The sequence below is a fragment of the Onychomys torridus genome, chromosome 6 (genome assembly GCF_903995425.1).
Source record: "Onychomys torridus chromosome 6, mOncTor1.1, whole genome shotgun sequence".
Classification (NCBI taxonomy): Eukaryota; Metazoa; Chordata; class Mammalia; order Rodentia; family Cricetidae; genus Onychomys; species Onychomys torridus.
Window position 1 is genome coordinate 25,307,176 of NC_050448.1, and position 21,938 is coordinate 25,329,113.

The following is a 21,938-nucleotide window of genomic DNA, read 5'->3' on the forward strand; positions in this document are numbered from 1 at the left end:
ATGTCTAATTAAGTACCTTAGTCTGTGCAGTCACATCACCTAATGCAGCATAATGTTGATTCTTGTCCTATGCAATTGCATAAGAATGCATTAGTAGTATTGTACTGTGTATTTAGCTACTTGCTATAGTTATTGTCTGAGTTTTAGGTATCACTCATGATTGTGAAAATATTGATAATATTGCCAACAGCACAAAATGCCCCATGTAAATCTATGAAAGTCAGTAAGAATTCTTTTATGTAACATTATACTTTTGTCATCTTTAAATGTGAGAACCTATTACTGAAATGGAGATATGCAAGTAGAAGGTGAGTTAAAACTATCCAGTAGTAGTGCTACTGAATATATTATACTACAAATGAGAAAGAAACAATATACAACAATGCAGCCTTAATGGGATCAGCTGTATCTCTGATTCTTTTTCCTGTTCTTGAGACTTTTTCCCTCCTATTAGGTTGTCTCGTCTAGCCTCAAAATGAGGGTGTTTGCCTTGCCTTATTTTATCTTTTTTGTCTTATTTTACTGTTGTCTCTTAAAGCACTTCTTTCCGAAAGGAAATGGGGGGGGTGGCCCTGGGGGAGGAGTAGTAGAGGACAAGGAGGTGGAGGGACAGAAAACTACGGTTGGGCCGTATTGTATGAGAGAAGAGTCTGTTTCCAATGTAAAAGAAAGAAAGAAAAAGTCAGTCTATACTGGCATTATTATTTGATATATAGAATGTGAGAAGGATAAGTTCAAGGAAAACAGAGTTGAATATGCCTTCTGACAAGATAAGTTGTAGTTTCACTTTTAGAATTAAATACCAGTTTGTAATACAAGACTAGAATTCATAAGGGATATCTGGGCCAAATCTATGTAAGCAATGAGATTAGCTTTTCTATACTGAACAGAAATATTCTTGGAGTGTTTAAACAAGATAGAAATCTATTTCCTGCTAATGAAGGAAACCTGTAGGTAAGTGATATAGGCTCATATAAGCTCTGCCACATCGCTCGGGATCTGCCCAGAAAGTCATTTTGCCATCAAGGGATGTGGTACTTCTTCAACAAGGTCTCAAATCTGTTCTGTAAAATGTGTCATTATAACTCTTCTCAGTAGGAAAGTGAAGGAAGAAAACAATCACAGTCCTTAACTTTTAAAGAGAATTCACCAGACTCTAATATAATCTGTTTACCTCTCGTTGGCAATGATTTTAGCTGTATCCCATCAAGTGACAAATGAGCCTTGGAAATGCCATCTTCTTTCTTTGTGGTAGCATGCAAAGATAAAAATCAACTTTCTGTTCTAAGATCAAAAATAAGAAAGTGGAAATAGGGTATGTACTTGTGAGTTAGAAGTTAAGTCACTGACAAGTAATTGCATTCTGAAGCGTGGATACAAATGAAACAGAACAGGTGTGTTACAATACTTGGTTTTGAATTGGAATTGTGGGGTTGCCAGTGTATGCAGGTGAGGAACCAAAAGGATATAGCAATTACTCCTTCAAGGACTTTGGGTGAAAGATGAGAAGGACAGCAGCTTCTGTGGCTCTGATTGTGGGAGAGGGAGGTGAGCTCATAGAGTAGTAAAAGATGGTGAGTATGTTGAGGCAGATAACCAATTAATATTTTGTTAATGCACCTTGCGTTTCTAGTAGGGGAGGCTTACACAAAGATGAAGCCCTTAAGGCTAGGCAACTGGAGCTCGGGGACTCAAAAGAGCTGCACTCCAGCATGGCATTACAGGTTACACACTTGTGCAAATTCAAAGTGGACTCTGGGAAGTCTAATTGATTTCTATACAATAATTCGTCAAACTATTTCTACCCCTAAGTCTTATATGGTGTGACTAGGAGGGACGGGACCTAGTGAACAATGATGGCTGCTGTTTATTAGTTTTCTTCCACCAACGGATTGGTCAACATTTGGCTTCACAACATGGCTGGTTATTCCACTCTGCATGGCCTCTCCCTAGAAACCTAATCTAATTTAGAAGATTTAAAGGAAAAATACTCATTCTTTAAAAAGTAATTAAAAGCTAGATGCTTTTTATTCACTGGTTTTTAAAAGGAGATTGGCCTTTCAGAAAAATACTTAGCAAAGGTAGTTAACACTCATCCCAGTAAACACCAGTTGCCTCTTTGAGGTCTGTCTGAAACCAGTTTTGTCCTAGGCGGATTAGTAAGTAATTCACTGGTGGCCTGCATTCTGAGCTCTTCAATGGTGTCAACATGTAACATCCATATTCTCAATGAGATATTTTCATACAGGAATACTTCTTTACTATAAAATATGTGCATTTGTTTTCATTTTGTAACAAAAAGGGGATTGATATGAACCCAGGCTCAAATATGAATTTAACAGCTTTAAAAATATTAATTATGCATTAGTATAGAATTTTTTGGTGAGCTACTTTGGAATTTAAAAAAAAAAGACTCAACCAAATAAAAATGCAAATGAGTAAGAAAAACCTCTGATTTGATTAGCTTAAGGCAAGCTCTCTTACACTCTGCACAACCAAGGATTCTTCTGAGGATACAAATAGGTTAATTAAATAGGTAACACTGTGCTTCTTAATTACTCTCATTTCTCCCAAAAAACTATGAAATTTAACAATCTTTCTACAGAAAATAAGACACATACTCCCAACTTTATATGATTAAGTTAAGATAGAAGCATAACATTTATAAGTAAATATGTATACAATAATTTCAAATAGAAAGTGTAAATGGATGCGAGAACAATTTAAACATGATTCTTCAAAGATTTTGAAGGATTAAGATTTATTCATTCATTTTACTGTATCTCTATGAATAATAAAACATTCCTTGTTGTAAAATGTCTGGGGCCAACATGAAGTGCTTGCTGCTGAAGACCTTAGTTCCTTCCCTAGAGTGTATGGAAGAAAACAATCAATTGTCATCCTATGACTTCCATATTCACAATACATGGCATGTAAGCATATGCCTGTACACACACACACACACACACACACACACACACACACACACACACATACACAGATACACACCAAACATACTCACAACATGCACACAAACTTACAATGCACACATATAGCATGTACACACACCACATCTTGCACAAATACACACATCATGTATACAAATACAATGCACACACATCATGTTCACATACAAATAACACATATGCCACCCACACATACAAATACACAGACACATACACCATGCACACACATATACCATGCACACACATACAACATGCAGGCTCACATACAATGCACTCACACACAAACACACATGAATGCACACACACACACAACCTTTGCATAACACACATTAATCATAATTTAAAAAATAGATAGGTGATAATTTGTAAGGCATATATGGTGTTGCATCCTAGAAACAAGTCATCATATTAAAAAACAGATTTTCAGCAAATAAGATAATGGCAAAGTTATAAGTTTGATATTATTTGGATATATTTCTTTATAGAAAAATTTTATAGAATATATTTTGATCATGTTTTCTCCTCTTCCAGTTCCTCCCATATGGTCCCCAACACTCCCCACCCCAAGTTGTCTTTATTTCTCTCTCCTTTTCAAAAACAAACAAACAAAAGCATCAAGAAACATGCACACACACAAGCCAAGAAGAAAAAAAAAATTCAAAAATGTAAACCAAAACATTTGAACAATAAGACAAAAACACCCATACAAGTCAAAAAGGGTCAAAACTCTATAAAAATATCCTCAGTTTTTGTGTTGGACAATTACTTTTGAGCATGGTAACTACCATGAAGTGTGATTTCTTAAAAAAAAAAGATTCAATACAGATGATCACACCTGAAAACATACAAATGAATAACATTATACAGCTTGAGCCTGATAAGCTCACACACAAACACACCACACACACACACACACACACACAAACAGGTGTATATACCTATGTATATACACATATACACCTATGTGTGTGTGTGTGTATGTGTGTGTGTGTGTGTACATATAACAGCAATTAATGAAAAGAGACCATGAACTTGCAAAAGAGCAAAGAATATAAGGAAGGGTTTGAAGAAAAGAAAGAGGAGGAATGATGTAATTATATTATAATCTCAAAAATTAAAACAAAAATTAAGTACAATCTCTAATGATAAATCTAGCACAGTCAAGGAGAAAAGTAATTGAGGTAATCCTTCTTTACAAATAATTGTAAAATAATTAAGGATCTCCCAATGTACTGAAATCATGACTATTAATGGACACCCTTCTATGTATGTATAAATGGAGATGGGTGTGTTGAATTCATTCTAAAATATATAAAAATATTTGTACCCTATATAAAAAGGACAAGCAACAAGATATAAATCCTTCCTATATCAGTCTCACAGCATAGTCATGACATCACCAGTGTAGCATGCAGATGAATCACATGTAGCTATATTTCTTTCCATGGCCTCACTAACATCCGTCTTTCTGCTGTTAATTTGTATTCCATTATAAACCAGGAATTCCTATATGTGTGTATTCATGCTGACACTAGAACCATTTTATTTTTCCTAGGAGAGTCTTTCAATTATCAAGACATGCTCTTACTATGTAGCACAGATTTGGAACTTGTCTGTTTAGAATATTTATTTTTTAATCAATAAAAGATTATCTGTAAACAGCACAATGACTTAGGTAGATAGGTGTTTATTCCATAGTGCCTGTGTGTGTGTGGCGGGGGGAGGTTGTGTCAAAAATGCATAAGATTAGTAAGCGAATAAGTTAGCTTAGGTGACAAATACGCTGGTAAAATGTTGACATATCAGCAAAATAAAATTTTATGGAACAGAGCAAAGAGGAGTGAGTTCTTTGTAATTATAGATTTTGCTTGCATAGACCTTGGCTTCTTCTAAGACCACCACTTACTTATTACAGAGTTAACTGAAACAAGAGAAACCTTACCAAGCATATACAGGGAGCACTCCTATCACACAGCCTTTTCTAGGAGTGCCTATCATATCAACATGTGGCCACATCTGTAAGTCTTTTTATTCCCAGTAGACTGAAAATCAGGTTTTGGCAAGAGACAATCAATGCCACTTAGAGTGGGATAACGACACTGCTTAGTGCCAGTTCTCCATGAAATTCATTTGATCAAACAATGACTAGATTCTCCTTATCTTTTAATTCCTTTACTACTAACTTATTGTCTAAGTGTTTTGTTAAGGTAAACATGGAAGCCTTGAAAGATCCCTCCCTGTTACATACTCAACTCCCTAAATCAATGTTTTGCGTCCCCAGATGCATTCTGAAAAACTACCTTATGTTTCTGCTAAAAATAAAAGTATGCTAAAAAAAATTTGAAAGCCTATTCTATATCTAGACAGTCCTATTTTTTTCTTTTAAAAGCCTTTTTGTTATCAGAATGACATGGTTATTTCCATGGTTCTCCCATAATTTCTGTGTTTGGGGCAAAATGTCTGGTGGGAGAACATTCAATTTACTGTCTAATGAGAAATCAATCTTAAATAAACTCATGGAGGAAATACTAAAACAAACAAACAACAACAAAAAGCCAGTATCATATCTGTCTCCTAATGTATGTTTTTCTTTTTTCAGAGGAAATCATTGTTTACTTGTTTTTCTCTAAACCTCATCTTAATGTTGGTCACCCTCAGAAATGTAGAAGTCCTTTAACTTTTAAATCTCTCTCTCTCTCTCTCTCTCTCTCTCTCTCTCTCTCTCTCTCTGTCACTCTCTCTCTGTCTCTGTCTCTCTGTCTCTGTCTCTCTCTCTTCCTCTGTGTATTTGTGTGTGTGTATGTGTGCGTGAGTGTGTGTGCGCGCACACACGCGCACACATGCTGTGGAATAATCCTTTTGTATACTGTCAAGATTTGTCACTTGGGTTGGTTTAATAATAAGGTCATTGCGCAGCAGCCATGCAGGAATTATAGGTGAGACGATCAAACTAGGACAACGATGGGAAGAAGGGTGGAGTCGAAGGAGATGCCAGCCAGCTGCAGAGGAAGCAGCACATATAGGAAATGAGGTAAGTCATGAGCTATGTGGCAAATACAGATAAGAAATATGGGTTAATTTAAATGTTAAGAGTTGGCTAGCAACAAGCCTGAGCTATCTGCTGATCATTTATAATTTATATTAATTCTCTGGGTCAGTTATTCGGGAAGCAGCTGCTGGTTATTTGGGAGCAAGGGGTCAGGACAAGAAAACTCCACCTACATGTGTGTATGTGTGTGTGTGTGTATATGTATGTGTGTGTATGTGTGTTAGTATGCGTGTATATATGTGTAAGTGTGTGTATATGTATGTGTATATGTGTGTTAGTGTGTGTGTATGTGTGTGTGCATATGTGTGAGTGTGTATGTGGTGTGTGTGTGTATGCTCAGGTGTACTTATCTGTACACATGTGTTCGTGGGCTGAGAGGCTTGGAGAGGGCATCAGTTGTCCCCCTCCATCACCATGTGGCTACTCCTTTAATGCAGATCTCTTTCTGAACCTGGGACCTGCATTTTATTAGCTGTGCCTGGAGCTAGCCAATTTCTTTCAGACTCTCTTGGAGTTGGTGTTACAGGTGTGTGCAGGATGTCTAGCTTGTTATACGGGATCTCAAATTTAGTCTCCACAATTGCTTTTTATTATTTACCCATCTCTTTTGCACCCAGAAGTACTTAATTTTATGTTCACATATTCCTTTTACCTAAATTTTCAGTACTTCATAGCACATTTTACCTTTTAGGAAACTATCTCATTTATTTAGTGAGCAGACTTAATTTTTTCCCCCATCTGTTCAAACATACACTCACAAAGGCAAAGCATTGTTCATTAATGTATCAAGGACTTTGGCAATATTGAATATATATATGTATATTTGCAGAAATAATAAATTCACCAATCAAATGGCTTGCCATTATTTATTTCAAATTGAATTACATGTTTATAATTTTATTTTCCACAATATAGAACTATGTGTTCCTAATTGTGAAGGTCTTGATGTCTGCATTTCTATTACAGACTCATGGAGGTACCACCTAATGAGATGATATTTTCCCTAGGATATAACCATATATGCAAAATAACTCAGCTGTACTTGTATTACAGTGTCCACATTTCCTTAATCTGGGCATGAGTAGAGGGAAAGACTGATGTCACAGCCTGCTATGTATAAATGCTTTTTAGAGTAACTTGCAGTGAGAATGTGGTAACTTTGGGTATAATATCCATTTTCTATGCAAAAACAGCACCCTTGTTGCTTGACTTAGGGATATCCCTCAAAGACAGGAACAACTAAATCCTTGGCCGATAGATATCTCCAACTCAAAGAGAGTTTGAGATGATCTTCTATTTTATCTAATTTTTCTGTCTTCACTTTACTTATAAATTGAACTTGACTCAATGTATGTGAACTTGGTTTATGTCTCTAAAAGCTGTTGGTGCAAAACAGTTCTTATTTATATGGAGTAAGGATTTCTTCTTGAGCTAATAGGAGTGACTTAAAGAATATGGATCAGGATGCCTCAAATAACATGATCCAATGTGGAAGGGTTTAATTAAGTTTTATACTGAACTAAACAAAAGAAAGTTATATGTCAAGGCACTTTTCAAATATGTTAGGAAGATATCAGTTAGGTGGGTCACAGCAGAGCAGGAAAATCTCTGCCAAGATTTCAGATATCATCTGATGACCTACTTACCTTTTGTGTTGATGGTCTAAAACCAAAAGGATTCTGATGGTAATTACAAGTACAGTAGATCAGAAGGAGAAGTATTTAGTGAACACTATTAGGGAGAATAAAGATGCCTAATTTAATGAGGACTTGGATCTGAGATTCTTCATCCTCTCACACTTAACAAAGTCCTAATCAGCATTGTAGAATATTTCACATAGGTCCAGGGGTTAGTTGTTATTGTTCTGGGAATTACTTCTCACAAAGACTACATTTACCTTAAACTCTAAACACTGAAGCATAGTCAAGACCTCTACATGTGGCAGAATTATAACATAGAATTTAAAAATAGATCGTTTTTAAAGTGCTCATGAAATACACAAGTTTTGAGAGTCTCTAATGGCTGTGAAAACCAGCAAATCGTAACTTAAGCAAGCATTCCCATTTAGGTATCTTTATAGTACGCCTATTACACATTAGAATTAGTAAGGTTCGTGTATTTGCCCATGATGATAAGCAAATGACACAGCTTGAAAGGCAGCATGCACAGAATATAATTCCAACAATATGCTGCATATCTCAAAAAGCTGGAAGGGGAACATGTTGCTATAAAAAAAGAACAATTTGTTGAGTAACTAGATGTTTTTAGCCCAATTTAGACATTAAAAATTCATATCCTCACTTCATAGTCTATAAATACTTACAATTTTTATAATTTTAGGTATCACCTAAAATAAATTTAATCTGAGATACCATTTTATCTGTCAGAATGGCCAAGATTAAAAATGTTAATGACTGTCTATATTGGAGAGGTTGTGGAGCATGGGGAACACTCCTCCACTGCTAGTGGGAGTGCAAACTTGTACAGTAACTTTGGAAATCAATATGGTGGCTTCTCAGAAAACTGAGAATCAATTTACCTCAAGACACAGTGATACCATTCTTGGGCATATACCCAAAGGATGCTCAACCATACCATAAGGACACTTGCTTTACTATGTTCATATCAGCATTATTCATAATAGTCAGAACCTGGAAGCAACCTAGATGCCCCTCAACAGAATAATGGATAAAGAAAATGTGGATAAAAGAAATGGAATATTACTCGGTAAGGGAAAACAAAAACAAAAAATAATGACATCCTGAAATCTGCAGGCAAATGAATGGAACTAGAAAAATCATTCTGAGTGAAGTAACCCAGACCCAGAAAAACAAGCATGGTATGTACTCACCCATAAGTGGATATTAGATGCAAAGCACAGGATAACCAGGCTCTAATCCCCAGTCCCAGAGAAGCAAGGTAACAAGGAGAACCCTAAGAGGGACATATAGATCTCCCTTGGAAGAGGAAATAGATAAGATGTCGTGGGTAAACTGGGGGCATGGGAGGGGTGAGTAGTGGGGAGGGAATGAGGGGATGAGAACATGAGGGATGAGGATGGTTGAGTTGGGAGCAGGATGAAGGAAGAGAGTAATAAATAAAAGAGAAATCTTGCTAGAGTGTGGCAAGCCACAGGAATATGAAATAGAAATCCAGCTATATATTATAAGCTATACCTTGACAAACCCAAGTGTCAGTCGAGTGGGAAGCCAATCAGCAAGAACTACTGGTGTTATGCAGCTTAATATTCAGTTGTGCTTTGCTATGAATTCCTTGTGCTCATAATTCTCCTAAAATGTGTGTGTGTGTGTGTGTGTGTGTGTGTGTGTGTGTGTATGTGTGTGTGTGTGTGTGTGTGTGTGGACCTCCCTTTCAAAACACCTGTATAGTCACTTACACAGAACCTTCTGCCTCTAAGCTCCAGGCCCCCTCTTTAGCATATGTTTTGAATATCTGCCTTTTGCAAATACCCTCCTTGAGCTACATCCTAAGATAGAATCAACCCCAAACAAAGCCTTAAAAGACAAGCAAGGAGCAGATAGCTACCAGGCCATCTGTTAGACGCCTGAAAACCTCTGAAACTAAGATAAAATGTCCTTTCTGAGATTACCTGTCTCACAGGCCAAATGCCTGCCCACTAGATGAACAAGCTTTGTTTCTTGTGCAAATCAAGGAAATCAAGGTGCTCTCTCTCTTCTCTCTCTCTCTCTCTCTCTCTCTCTCTCTCTCTCTCTCTCTCTCTCTCTCTCTCTCTCTCTCTCTCTCCTTCTCTCTGCCCAAGAGAAGCTCTTAGATCAAAAAGGGCTTTCCTCTTACCAGGCTTTCAAGCTGTGATGCAGATTGCCTAGCAAGCAGTACTCTTCTCCTGCCCTGTCAGGAAACTGGAGGCAGAGGAAAAAAGTGACAGTTTTAACTTTTAGTGACCTAGAGACTTTTCCTACCCCATCACCTATAAGTTTATAGTTGAACACATTTATGATAGACTCATAATGCCTTCACCTAACCACAGTAAGGACATATTTCTAGCATACAAATTCCTTTTCTGATTTATTTCAACTGCTAACTGACTCCACTCTTATCTTTCCCCTTTTGAGTTGCAAATGAAATTGCCAGAAAGCCTCTAGCAGGGACCCCTACAATCTTGTGCTGTCTACAAAACATGAAGTGTTACTGTTTAGGACAGGATGTAAACCACTCCCCCATCCCCACCCCCTCACCCCCCCCCCATCCCCGGAGAAGGGGGTGAGAATTGAGGGAACTAGGAATGGAGGAAACTAAGGATTGAGGGAACTAAGAATTGAAGAGAATTAAGAGAATTGGAACTAGGGAAACTAAGAGAATTGGAACTAAAAAAATTTAGAGAAATCAGGAATTGGGGGAATTAAGAAATGAACAAATTTGAGAGAGTTGAACTAATGATTGAATGATGGTGACTGACGACTGACAAATAAACGAATTGAACAAAAGAGCTCTGAGCAACTGGATGCATTCCTGTGCCCATGGTAGCTAGTGTCTCGCCTAGGCCCCTGGAATTGCGTAAATTTAAGGCTGGATCCTTGAATATTATAGAAAAATAGAGGGGGCCATTATGGGGTTAGGGAAAGAGCTGGTGCCAGCAAAACTCCAAGGAAATAACAAAGATGACCCCAGCTAAGACTCCTAGCAATAGTGGAGAGGGTGGGCTTCTGAACTGGCCTTTTCCTGTAATCAGATTGGTTACTACCCTAACTGTCATCATAGAGCCTTCATCCAGTACCTGATGGAAGCAGATGCAGTGATCCACAGCCTAGCACTGGACCAAGCTCCAAGACTCCAGTTGAAGAGAGGGTAGAGGGATTATATGAGCAAGGGGCATCAAGTTCATGACAGGAAAACCCACAGAACTTGAGCTTGTGGGAACTCGTGCAGGCTCTGGGTGGACAGCTAGGGGGCTGGCACAGGACCAACCTAGGCCCTCTGTCTGCATCTGGGTGACAGTTGTGTAGCTTGGTCTTTTGTGGGGACCCTAGCAATGGGACCAGTACCTGTCTCTGATGCATGAACTGGGTCTTAGGAACCTATTCCTTATGGTGGGATGCCTTGTTCAGCCTTGATGCAGGGGGAGGAGCTTGGTCCCTGATATGCCGCGCTGTGTGGATTCCCAAGGTAGACAGTACCTCATCTGAATGGAGAGGGAGGAAGTGTGGATGAGGCAGTAGAAGGGAGGTTGGTGGTGGTGGTGGGGTTTCGGGAGGAAAGGAGGGAGGGGAAAAAGTGGTTTGAATGTAAAATAAAATAAAATAAAACAATAAAATAAAAATAAATGTACGGTGGAGTGGTCGGTATTCATCGGGTATGAATATGTGCTGGGCAAACATTAGGAATTCAGTTCAGACGCCTAGAACCCATGTAAAAGTCTGGAAAGGCCAGTTCGCCTATAAGCCCAGAACTGTGAGGTAATGACAGGTAGATCCCATTAATTTGCTAGCCAGTTAATCTAGTGTATCAGTGAACTCCAGGCTCAGTGAGAGACCTTACCAAGGGGGACTAATTGTGGATACCGACAGAACAGAACAACTGACATTCTCCTCTGGCCTCTGCACACACACATAGGGCTATGTATACACATACATACACCACATATGCATACTACACATACATGCATATATACTAACAACTGCTATGTACATGCCACTAGTAACATACTCCTTGCACATACACACATAATGAAAAAGCAAACAGATATCTATTTGAAAATCATAAGCCAAAAACGAGCTTAAAATTAAAAATTTAATTCATTGAATGTGTTAAAATGGAAAAACAAATTACAGGGAAGACAAATCACAAAACAAACAAACAAACAAAAACTCATTTAAGAAGACACAAATTAAAAACAAAAATACTGCTTACTTATCAGAGACAATAGTGTGCAATCCTGTGAGGAAAGTTCTCCCATTGTCTTGCAAGCACAAAGAGCTGGGAGTAGGTGGATGGACCTCAGTATATGGGAGAGTGAAGTGAGACCTTTCGTATTGTTTAGTATGGGGGAGGAACTCAGGATCAGGACATATAATTTAATGTGTGTATCTGAATCTCACCCATTGCTGCCTGTTTCCTGTCCATCTGTCTCCCATTTGCTTTCATGAGACCTTTGCACATGTTCTGTGATCTAGAAGGACACAGGCGCCATGCACTCTTTCAATTGTTGACCTTAACCTCTGGGGATGCCACCCTGTAGTTTTCAGGCATCATCTCACAGTTATTCTGTGCCTTTACATTGTGTAACTTTATTATTGTGAAGTTCTCAACATGTGTGCTGGGGACAGAGAGCAGAAAGTGTGTTCCTAACTTTTTTTTAGAGGTAGCAGACTACAGGATAATAAATCAGTAGGGACTGTGCTATTACAAATGACCAACCAAGTCACAGTTGATTGTAACTTTAAAACAGTGTCCCAGACAGGATAAGAAACTGCCACTGATGATGTATGATTGCTTTAAATTCTCTTAGTATTAGGTCTGCTGACAGATGAATATGCCTTTTCTGATATATGTATATTGACTTTCAAAAGTATTTAGTAAAGGCTCCTAAAAATGCTTCTTTCAAAAAAACTGATATTTAAAATATCTCAGTAACACACAAACTGTGTGTGGCCAATTTCTCTTTCTCTCTCTCTTTCTCTTGTTCATTTTCTTATCTTTGTTCTTCTTTTTTTGATGAGTTAATGTTATAAGGCAAGATCTACAATAATAGTAAGTATACAGTTGCCAATCAGGGCTGAGGTTGTAGATCAAAGTATATTCTTAGCTTATATTAAGTCCTGGGTTAAAACCCAAACCCAAGTGAAATAAATAAAATGGTTAACCAACAGGGAAAACATAGATGTCCATGTGCTGTAACACATGCAATTTTGATATGTATACTGCCATCTACAACTCACTGAACTATAGTACCACCATCTCATCTAGGAGCAGTTTCACAAATGCACCCAAACATAAGAACACTCGAAAGAGACAGGGTGAACAGCAGTTATTTAAGACACCACCACAATAACATGAAGCAGATGTTAAATGCCCAAAGTTTATCATTTCTTATCTAATTCATGAGTATTAAACTAAAAACCTTTTACGACTTATTACATTCCTTTTTGACATGTCAAATTTGTCTTCATATTTATGGATTCAATTTGAGAACAAAGATATAAATTAAAGTGTTCTTACAGTTAGCAATCTAAAAGTCAAACCATATCTTAAGCTCTTTAGCATTCCCTTATTTTGAGCATAAAATATTACATTTGGTTGACTCTTTATAATAACACAATATCTACTGACTTACCATCTTGAAGCCTGATACCTTTGAGAAAGTTTAGAGTAAACTCTTTGTGCTCTGCCTCTGACACACACCCCAAGAACCCTGAGCTAAATTCAAACTACAAATTTTGAGAAAGAAGGAAGGGGATTTTTTTCTTTGTAGTAAAAAAATAATCTAATTTCTAATTCTGGTGTTCTCATATTAGCATAGCTTGATTCTGCCATACTATTAAAATAATTATGATATATTTCTGATTCCCAACATGTTTATGATAATGCTAATGATGATAAAGATTAATGAAGTTCCTTAAGTAATCAAGTTATATGTTCTTGCTTAAACATTGTCTTCATCTACAGCACTTATGACATGTACATAATCATATGTGTCTTAATCATAGATAAACATATTTCAATCAAAGAAAGAATAAGCAACAGATCCCCAGGAAAATTCAGTTCTTGAGATTTCCAATCAACAGACAACTTGGCCAAAACCACTCAGACATCCAAAACATCAACCTCCATTTCCCAGAGCTTCTCTCCATGGAGGGTGAGAATCCACTTGCTGTTAACATCAATTTAACTCTAGCCTTTCTGGGACCCCAGCACCCATGAACATATGTGCAAGGAATTGACACATAACAAAGTTGTTCATCAAAAAAGAAGCAAAACTATGTTGAAAAAAGTTAAAAAAAAAAAAAAAAACTAACAGTTTCACCCCACTCTTCTGTATTAAGGTATAAAGTGACCTACTTTCAAGGGAGAATTCCAAACTGTGAGACCAGTTCTCTTTTCTGAATCTCCCTCATTCTCCAAGGTGGGCAGCATCAGGTGAGAAGGATGATCCAGAAGTGATTCCAGGGACAGCACTACTCTTCATTCGGTAGCTCTTATCAGAAATGCTCATCATTTCTGCTGTAAGGATTTCACATACTTTTGTGTTTTGGTTGGGTTTGGGTTGGTTTCTCTTCTTGTTTTCCAGAGTAGCTGTGAAAGACACAAGGTTAAGCCTGGGTTTAAGAAATGTGCCTGAGATTTTGTAATGTTTAATACTATAAACATTTACCTGTTCTATAGTTATAAAGTTTAATTGGTGGTCAAACCTATCTGGAATTCATTTGTTCATGTTCTACTAAATAAAACCTAAGCCATTCTTTCCACAATATTCTGAAGTTCTCTACTAAAATCAACAAACTTGGACAAGTGGGAATATCTGAATTTGTATAATTTATTATGTTTGACAGATATATTTATACTTTATGGTTAAAACGTAGCATAAATGAAGTTTCTTTTCCAAAAGCATTTTAATATATGTGTTTATTTTTCACCTAAACACTTGCATTCTTCTTATAACCCAGACTATCCACAGATAAACTTTCAGTGTTACTTTTTTTTTCAGGGTTACTTTTTTATCTTGAGAGCATAAACAATCATAGCTTAACTATAGAGATAAGAATAGCCAAGCTTCATGCTAGAGAGATGTCTCAGCAGTTATGAACACTGGCTGCTCTTCTAGATGACCTGGGTTCAATTCCCAGCATGTACCTAGTGGCTCAGAATTGTCTGCAACCTTCCAGAGGAAACAACACCCTCATACAGACATACATACAGAGAAAACACCAATGCACATTAAATTAAAAACAAATCAAGCTTTATAATATCTAAATGATCAACTATATTGCTCTGGTGGTCACAAAATAAAGATGCTGTCAGTGTTCATCATACCAATAGAACTGTATTGTGTTGCACACGTGTGTGTGTGTGTGTGTGTGTGTGTGTGTGTGTGTGTGTACGGCCCTTTCAAACTGAAAACATTTCCTTTCAGGAACATGAAGAACATGGAAGCTCAAAGGGAGCCTGTGCACTTCTGCACAATATTTGCAGTCCCAAACATTGCTTTGAGTAGACTACGCCAATTAAAGTTTCTTCATAAGTTAACCCAGCTCCATGTTTAAAAATTATAATACAATCATCTGTAACTCCAGTTTCAGGGGATCCAACACCCTCTTCTGGCTTCCATGGGCACTGCATGCATATAGTGAAGATACATACAATTAAAATAAACCTTTTAAAAAGACAGAGATGACTTGTTTTTTAATATACTTGTGAGCTGCGTTTTTTTTTTTTTAAGCTTAGATGAGGTTTATTTGAAACCACTAACTTATAAAACCCCTTACCAAATATGCATTTTTAGAAAAAACACAGCTTGTAAAATTGATTGTAATATTCAAAACTATCTTTTAATATGAAGAATTGTAGATGTTAAAAAGTTAACTATCCAATAATTCAGTAAACCTGTATCTAGGTGAATGCTCCTTGGTGTCTGTAGTTATTAACAATTCTTTCTCTCTCTCTCCCTCCCTCCCTCCCTCTCTATCTCCTTCTTCCCCTCTCTCTCCCCTTCCCCCTCCCTCTCTCTCTCATACTGTCCAGTTTCCATGCTTCTCTGCATATTATGACAGAAAAGGGAAACAACATATTTTTGGAAAGTCAGCAATTGTCACTTTGCTACTAAATTAGCAACAGTAGCCAAACACCACAGATAAACCCATGAACAGGAAGTAATCTCAGATTTCTGTCAGAATCTTAAAACAGAATGTTAGCTTTTAATCCACAGTGCACCAAAACCAATAATCAGTGTGTTCTGAACAAGAATCTTACCTATCACCCTTGACATTATATTTGGTCGGATTAAGAGTTGGGTTTGGGGAAGGGATAAACCCAAAGAGGCACAATTGAGAATGGCTGATATAGAGGTAAGGAACTGGGTCCAAAGTTAGGATATTGCCTCATGTGAAGGACTAGCTCATTGTAGTGATCTCTCCAGAAAAGCTTGCTGCTATTTCTACTGTTACTTCCTATGGTGCAAGTGGCATCAACCTGATTCCTTTTATTTGAACACAAAAGATGCTCTTCTCAAGAAATATCTGGTTGATTTATTGTGTTCAATCTTTGTTTACATACAGTGTTGATAGTCATTAGTTTTTATTTTTCTCATTATTAATATTTCCCAACTCTTATACAAATATATATAATTTATCACACTGATTGTGGAGTCTTTGAGACATATATATTCATGACTAATTCTCATTTAGTACTAAGAATTTTCATAACATTAGCGTCAGTGCATATTTTGAGTCTTTGTTTCTCTGGCTGTATGGTGCAGTGAAATGGAATGCTAATATGTTCAGTAGCATCCAGAAAACGGTAAGGCAATGCCAAAAAAAGAAAGCCAGAGGCATCAGCATTTTGAAGAAGAGAAATAGGCCTCCTTTTGAACTTGGGTTTTATCAGGTTCTTTTTATGACCAATTTGTTTTTAATTTTAACAATTTTAAGTACTGGTCAACAAAAGAATTAGAAAATAATGAATATTAAACAAGAGTATAGTACTGTAATACTAAAATGTCAAAAAATTTGAGTAAAATAAAATATTTTAATTCAATAATTAACTGTCTCCCTTTCAAAACAAATATTTTAATGCATATTCTATCAGCTTCATTGTCTAAATTTAAACCTAAGGAGAATTTTATTTTTTTCCTGAGGAAAGCAATATAAATACAAAATACGGCAAATATGATGTTGGAAGAGGCTTCTAATTGATTTTCATGGTTTGAAGCTTATATTTAATTAGCATAGACTTCTTCATCTATTTGCATGCAGTTTTCAAAATCATATTATAATTTCCTGTGAAATGTGCACAATGTAAAACAGTTTTTGTGCCTTTTTAGTGAATAGTTTCTGTCAGATAAAGAAATAAAACCTTGGAAAAATCAATGACAATTTTTCACAGTAAATATCAGCAAGTGGGCTACTCAATTTAAAACATATGTTATTATGTACTAATAACATATATTGGGTCTCTTCTCTGGGCCTTTGCAAGTACTTACATGTGTCATTTCAGATTAAACCTCACATCAAGGTTAATATAGCATCACATTTTCATAGGAATTTGGAAGGAAAGATATTTTGAAAGGACTTCAAAGGAGTTAAGTAGTTTGGTAAAATGCAAGCATTTGAAGAAGCAAGGGACTGTGCCTAACTTGTTTCAATTCCTGAGGCTTGGGTCTTTGTAATGTGCTACATCATCTCCTGCCACAGCTGAGAGATCATCAGTACTGAGAAGATGCATTACTGAGTCAAGAACCCACGTTGTTTATAGTCTGAATTACTGAATATAATTTTAAAGAAAACATGATACTTTATTTTTGTTAGTTCATACAAAGAAAATGACTAGAAATGCCACATACTATGACTGTATCATCAAAACTGTCTTCTTTTGATTACTTTTTTCCCCAAAATTTGAGAATGCTTCATTTTATTTTCCTGCATAAGTTTTGAAATTTTCAAATAAACACTTAATTTTCAAAATTTTCAGACTAAAAAATTTCAAAGCACAATTGAGGAAATTTCTGTAAAATAAAGCATGAATGTTTCTTAACAAAATGCATTTTCATTTTTAAATTAAAGACTAGGTCACAAATGCATACACAATTAACAAGAGTATTTGCACTGTTTAAGCTTGTGGATCTCTTGTTTTCCTTTTGTTTTAACCTCTGGTGAACTGAGAGCAAAAAATGCTTCCAAGGTCATTGGTCAACCTGGTAATTTCTAATAACAGATGTGCCAGAGATGGCTTTCTTTTGAACACATTTGCTTTACCAATTCCACGCATCTTCACTAAAATCTATGATTTCCATGGCAGACATAACTCACAAGAAGGTGACTGCTTACAATCCCTTTCTCTTTGAGAAAACATGTTCAAGTTTGATTCGGTGATAAAATTTAAAAGAAAAGATAAAAAAGAAAAAGCTCCTTGAATTCCTCACGAGTAAATTCAGTGATGCACTAGCTGTTCTACTTGACGGGATCAGAACCAATATGGGTTCAAGGCGTGAATGTTTGCATAACTACATCCAATCACTTCTTTTCATTTTCTCCATTAAGTTCACCCACACAGATGGGCACTTTCCTTTGATCCCAGCACTCAGAAGGCAGAGACAGGAAGAGTTTGAGTGTAGCCTCCTCTGCTTAATGAGTTCCAGGCAGTCAGTGCAACAAAGTGAGACCATGCTTCAAATATCAATAAATTTCCAATATCACGAGATAGTAAAATGAGCCTGAACATGAATATTGGAAGGCTTGGACTTGAATGGTAGTCTCATGTGTTGCTTAACATATGATCTATAGCCTTGTCTAAAAGATGGGGATTCGTATAGCTCCAGAGTCTGGAGAGCAAGTATCAGAACACAAAGCTTTGCATGGGGCTTAAAACCATTGGTTACGCTCATCTCAATACATACAAAACTGCAGTGGAATAAAGCATTGAAGAATATACTACATTACTAACCCATTTAGAAAGAATAGCACAGAAAACAAGTCTCCTGGTATTATGAGTTTTACTAACAAGTCAGTGAAACAGTGATACTTTTTATTGAAGTATTCATTTTACTGTGTGCTGTAATTTCTCGTTGTAATTATAATTATTAATACAATTCTGAAGCCACTTTGGATATTATTTCCATGGTGCCTATCTCTAAGATTATTTTCAAGTGATTAAGAACAGAGTTGTATGACTTGTAACCTCAATCACAATTCCAGTCATCTCATTCTCTATTGATAAGACCAAGGGGCTTCCCCTAAGAAAACAATTTATACTTCCTTAGCAAAAGCTAGGACTCAGTCGGCTTTCTATCTGTGTCAAATAAGAAGTCATGCCACTAGGGAAGAGAGAGAGGGGGCCTCTTTCTGAATTTCTCTCTTGCTCATATAAACTTAATCAAGACTTGCAATTAATTTTTGAAATTGTTCTGTATCGACCCTAGTGTTTGAAGCTTCAATTTCTGCCTCTGGGTCCCATCAGTAAAATCCACACATCTCCCTGTTAGTGGAGCAGCTGGCTTTTAAAATCTGATGTCTTGTAGCTCTTATTTACAATCCTAATCACATCATTGATTTCAGTAATCTTTTAGTAAGAGTGGTTATTAATGTTGTCAAAGGCAGAGACTGGGATTCAGAGGGGATTTTTTTTTCTAGTTTTTTTTTCTTTCTTCTTTTTTTCTTCTTCTTTCTTTAATGATACTAGATAATTAAGATGAAGCTTAGTAATATGACTTTTGAGGGCTCTGGGTGATTAGCAGCTCCCTTTGGTTAAGTATGCAACCCGGAAGAGGTTACTTCACTGACAATGGTATACACCACCAAGAAAGACCTACTCTAAAGTTCCAAAGAGTTAAATGAAAGAGCTGCAAGCAATTCTCATCACAACTGCCATCTAACTAAATACTTTCATTTTTCAAGCTCAAAATACTAGTACCATATAAAAATTTATCTGATTCCTAAGGTAAGTTGAGGCAGCTCATGAAAAGTGTTTTGTTCACAAAGAGGCCCCCCCACACACACACTAAGCTGAATGACCATTTCATTAGCTCACATGAATCTCAAAACACTAAATAAATTTCTTTTAGTATAGAAAAGATAGGATTAAAAAGAGTATGGAAGGCCAAGAGACATTTAGAAATCAGACTTTTCAATATCCAGTACAATGAGAGAAACGGGAGAGGTGAGGAAATAAATTCTGATTTTTCAGAAATGGGGTCATGCAGCAAATGAAAAACTGCCATTGTAAGTTAGAGCTGTTGCTTTGCCTTTTGAAAGATGGCAGGACAGCATCAATGTTCAAAAGGCTGTTCACTTCCTCTAAAAACAATGTGTCAGGATTTGGAAAATTGTTGGTTTGGTGTTCATTACTCCCCCATTCTGAAACCAAAAGAAATTATACACCTCTATGTATTTGGCATCACTATCAAAATCCATTGCCTAATTTAAAAATATCCCTGATCAATTTCTCTTATAGTAAAGAAGGTATAGTATCTGAACTGAAAAGGTATTATTAGAAAATGATATCTAGAGCATTAGGATGTATAATTCATGTTGCTTTCATTTGCTCAGACCATTGTAGAAATCCATAAATCATTTTCTTGCTCATGTATTGCTTAAGTGCAATTTGTCATTTTGCATTAGAGGCCTGCATCAGCCCATCCATTGCTTTTAATTCACTGTTTAGCATTTAACAAAATACTGGCCCTGTTGGATGAATGGAAAGATGCTGCAATGTGAAACCACACCAGTGCTTACCAGGTTAAACAAATGAGCATTTGAGTATCAAGACAGTAGAACTTAGTGGAATATCTAGCATTCTGCGTCCCAAGAATACAGAACAACTGATTTGTTCTCTGTTGGGTTCAAAGCCTCATGGTTGCTGGTCACTCAAACACCTCTAGTAGCATACAATACCAACCATTTCCAAAACTCTAATCCACATCCACCCTTTGCTACAAGTAAATGGAGCTGTCCTTTTGTCTGTGACCTTAGCCCTGAAGACTTGCTTGCCTTCCCCTAAGCTGTGTAAAGCTAGTGCAGAAGAACCCCTTTCTTAGTTATCATTAAAACATGCAGCTACACCAGATCCTTGGCATTTATACTGTGGGTTGAACTTCTTAGGAGTGGCACATGCAAGGAACCATCCAGCTCAATCCTGGTGCTACCTAACATTTTAAAACCACCCTTATTGGTGCATTTAAAACTATTCCTTTCAATTCTTACAAAATTTAAAATCCTCAGATTTTTCTCTCAAAGTTCTGAGCACAGTGCTCATAAGAGGATTTTAAAACATTGCTTTGGAGTTGTATTAAATCACAGCAAACACTCATTTATCTAAAAGCTAGTTAAAAAACCTGTCTCTCTTGCCTTCTCCAGCAAGAGGCAGAAGACAAGAAAGCAACCCTATTGTTTAGTTACTATGCTCTTGGAGATCCTTTTCTGCCGTGTGTGTGTGTGTGTGTGTGTGTGTGTGTGTGTGTGTATGTGTGTGTGTGTGTTACCACATTCACATATAAACTAGGATTTTCATGAAACATTATTTTTATAATCTATGATTATTAACCGCCCCCCCCCATCTTTACATGCAGTTTTTTTGTGGCACAGACAGCTGGCACTCTTTAGGTACAGAGGCCAGGGGAGAAAGATTGCATGTACATGCTTGCTTCTCCCACAGCACATCAGTAAAGCAGAGTCCAGGGGCAAAGTACACATACTGACTGCTCTGTACTCCAAAGAAGCCACCCCTCCCCCAGACTGCTGTGTCTATAATTGTGTTTCACTAGATAATGGGACAAAGTAGGGTAGGAAAAAAATCCGGAAGGGTAGAAGGGGAAGGTAGCTGCTTCATTGGTACTAAGACAGAAGCATACATGTTAGGCACAAAAGGCACTTTTGAAAGGAAATTGTTAAGTACCATTTTCGAGTTCAGGATCGCAAGACTGGTTTCTTTCAAAGACCTTACTACAATGCCCACCTGCAAATGTTGGATGTGAAAACACTGCTCTTGCAATCTCCTTGGATGGAGTTTCTCAGGGAAAGCAGAGACCCTGGATCGCTTTTATTTGGCTACGAAGACTTTATTGTCACCCCTGTGATGAGGAGGCTGGCTCCTCAGAGACTAAAAGTCAGCGAGGCCAGACCTGTGGAGGAGTCTGGCTTTGAGTTGCTGGCCAGGACTCCAGCCTCTGTGACCTGCAAAATCCAGCAGAGCCCCCAACAGGCAAGCCTTACCGAAGGCGAAGGCGGGCTCCAGGACAA

The 21,938-nt window shown here is 37.1% G+C and overlaps 1 long non-coding RNA gene across 2 annotated transcripts in view; it reads right to left on the bottom strand.

Annotated features, from left to right (window-relative positions):
* LOC118585827 overlaps nucleotides 1–21,938 on the bottom strand; it is a 69,681-nt gene that overhangs the window by 45,431 nt on the left and 2,312 nt on the right. For both annotated transcript variants that reach the window (XR_004945232.1, XR_004945231.1), the window contains exon 2: nucleotides 14,053–14,286. This is a non-coding gene — a long non-coding RNA (uncharacterized LOC118585827). The remainder of the gene's footprint in view (nucleotides 1–14,052; nucleotides 14,287–21,938) is intronic.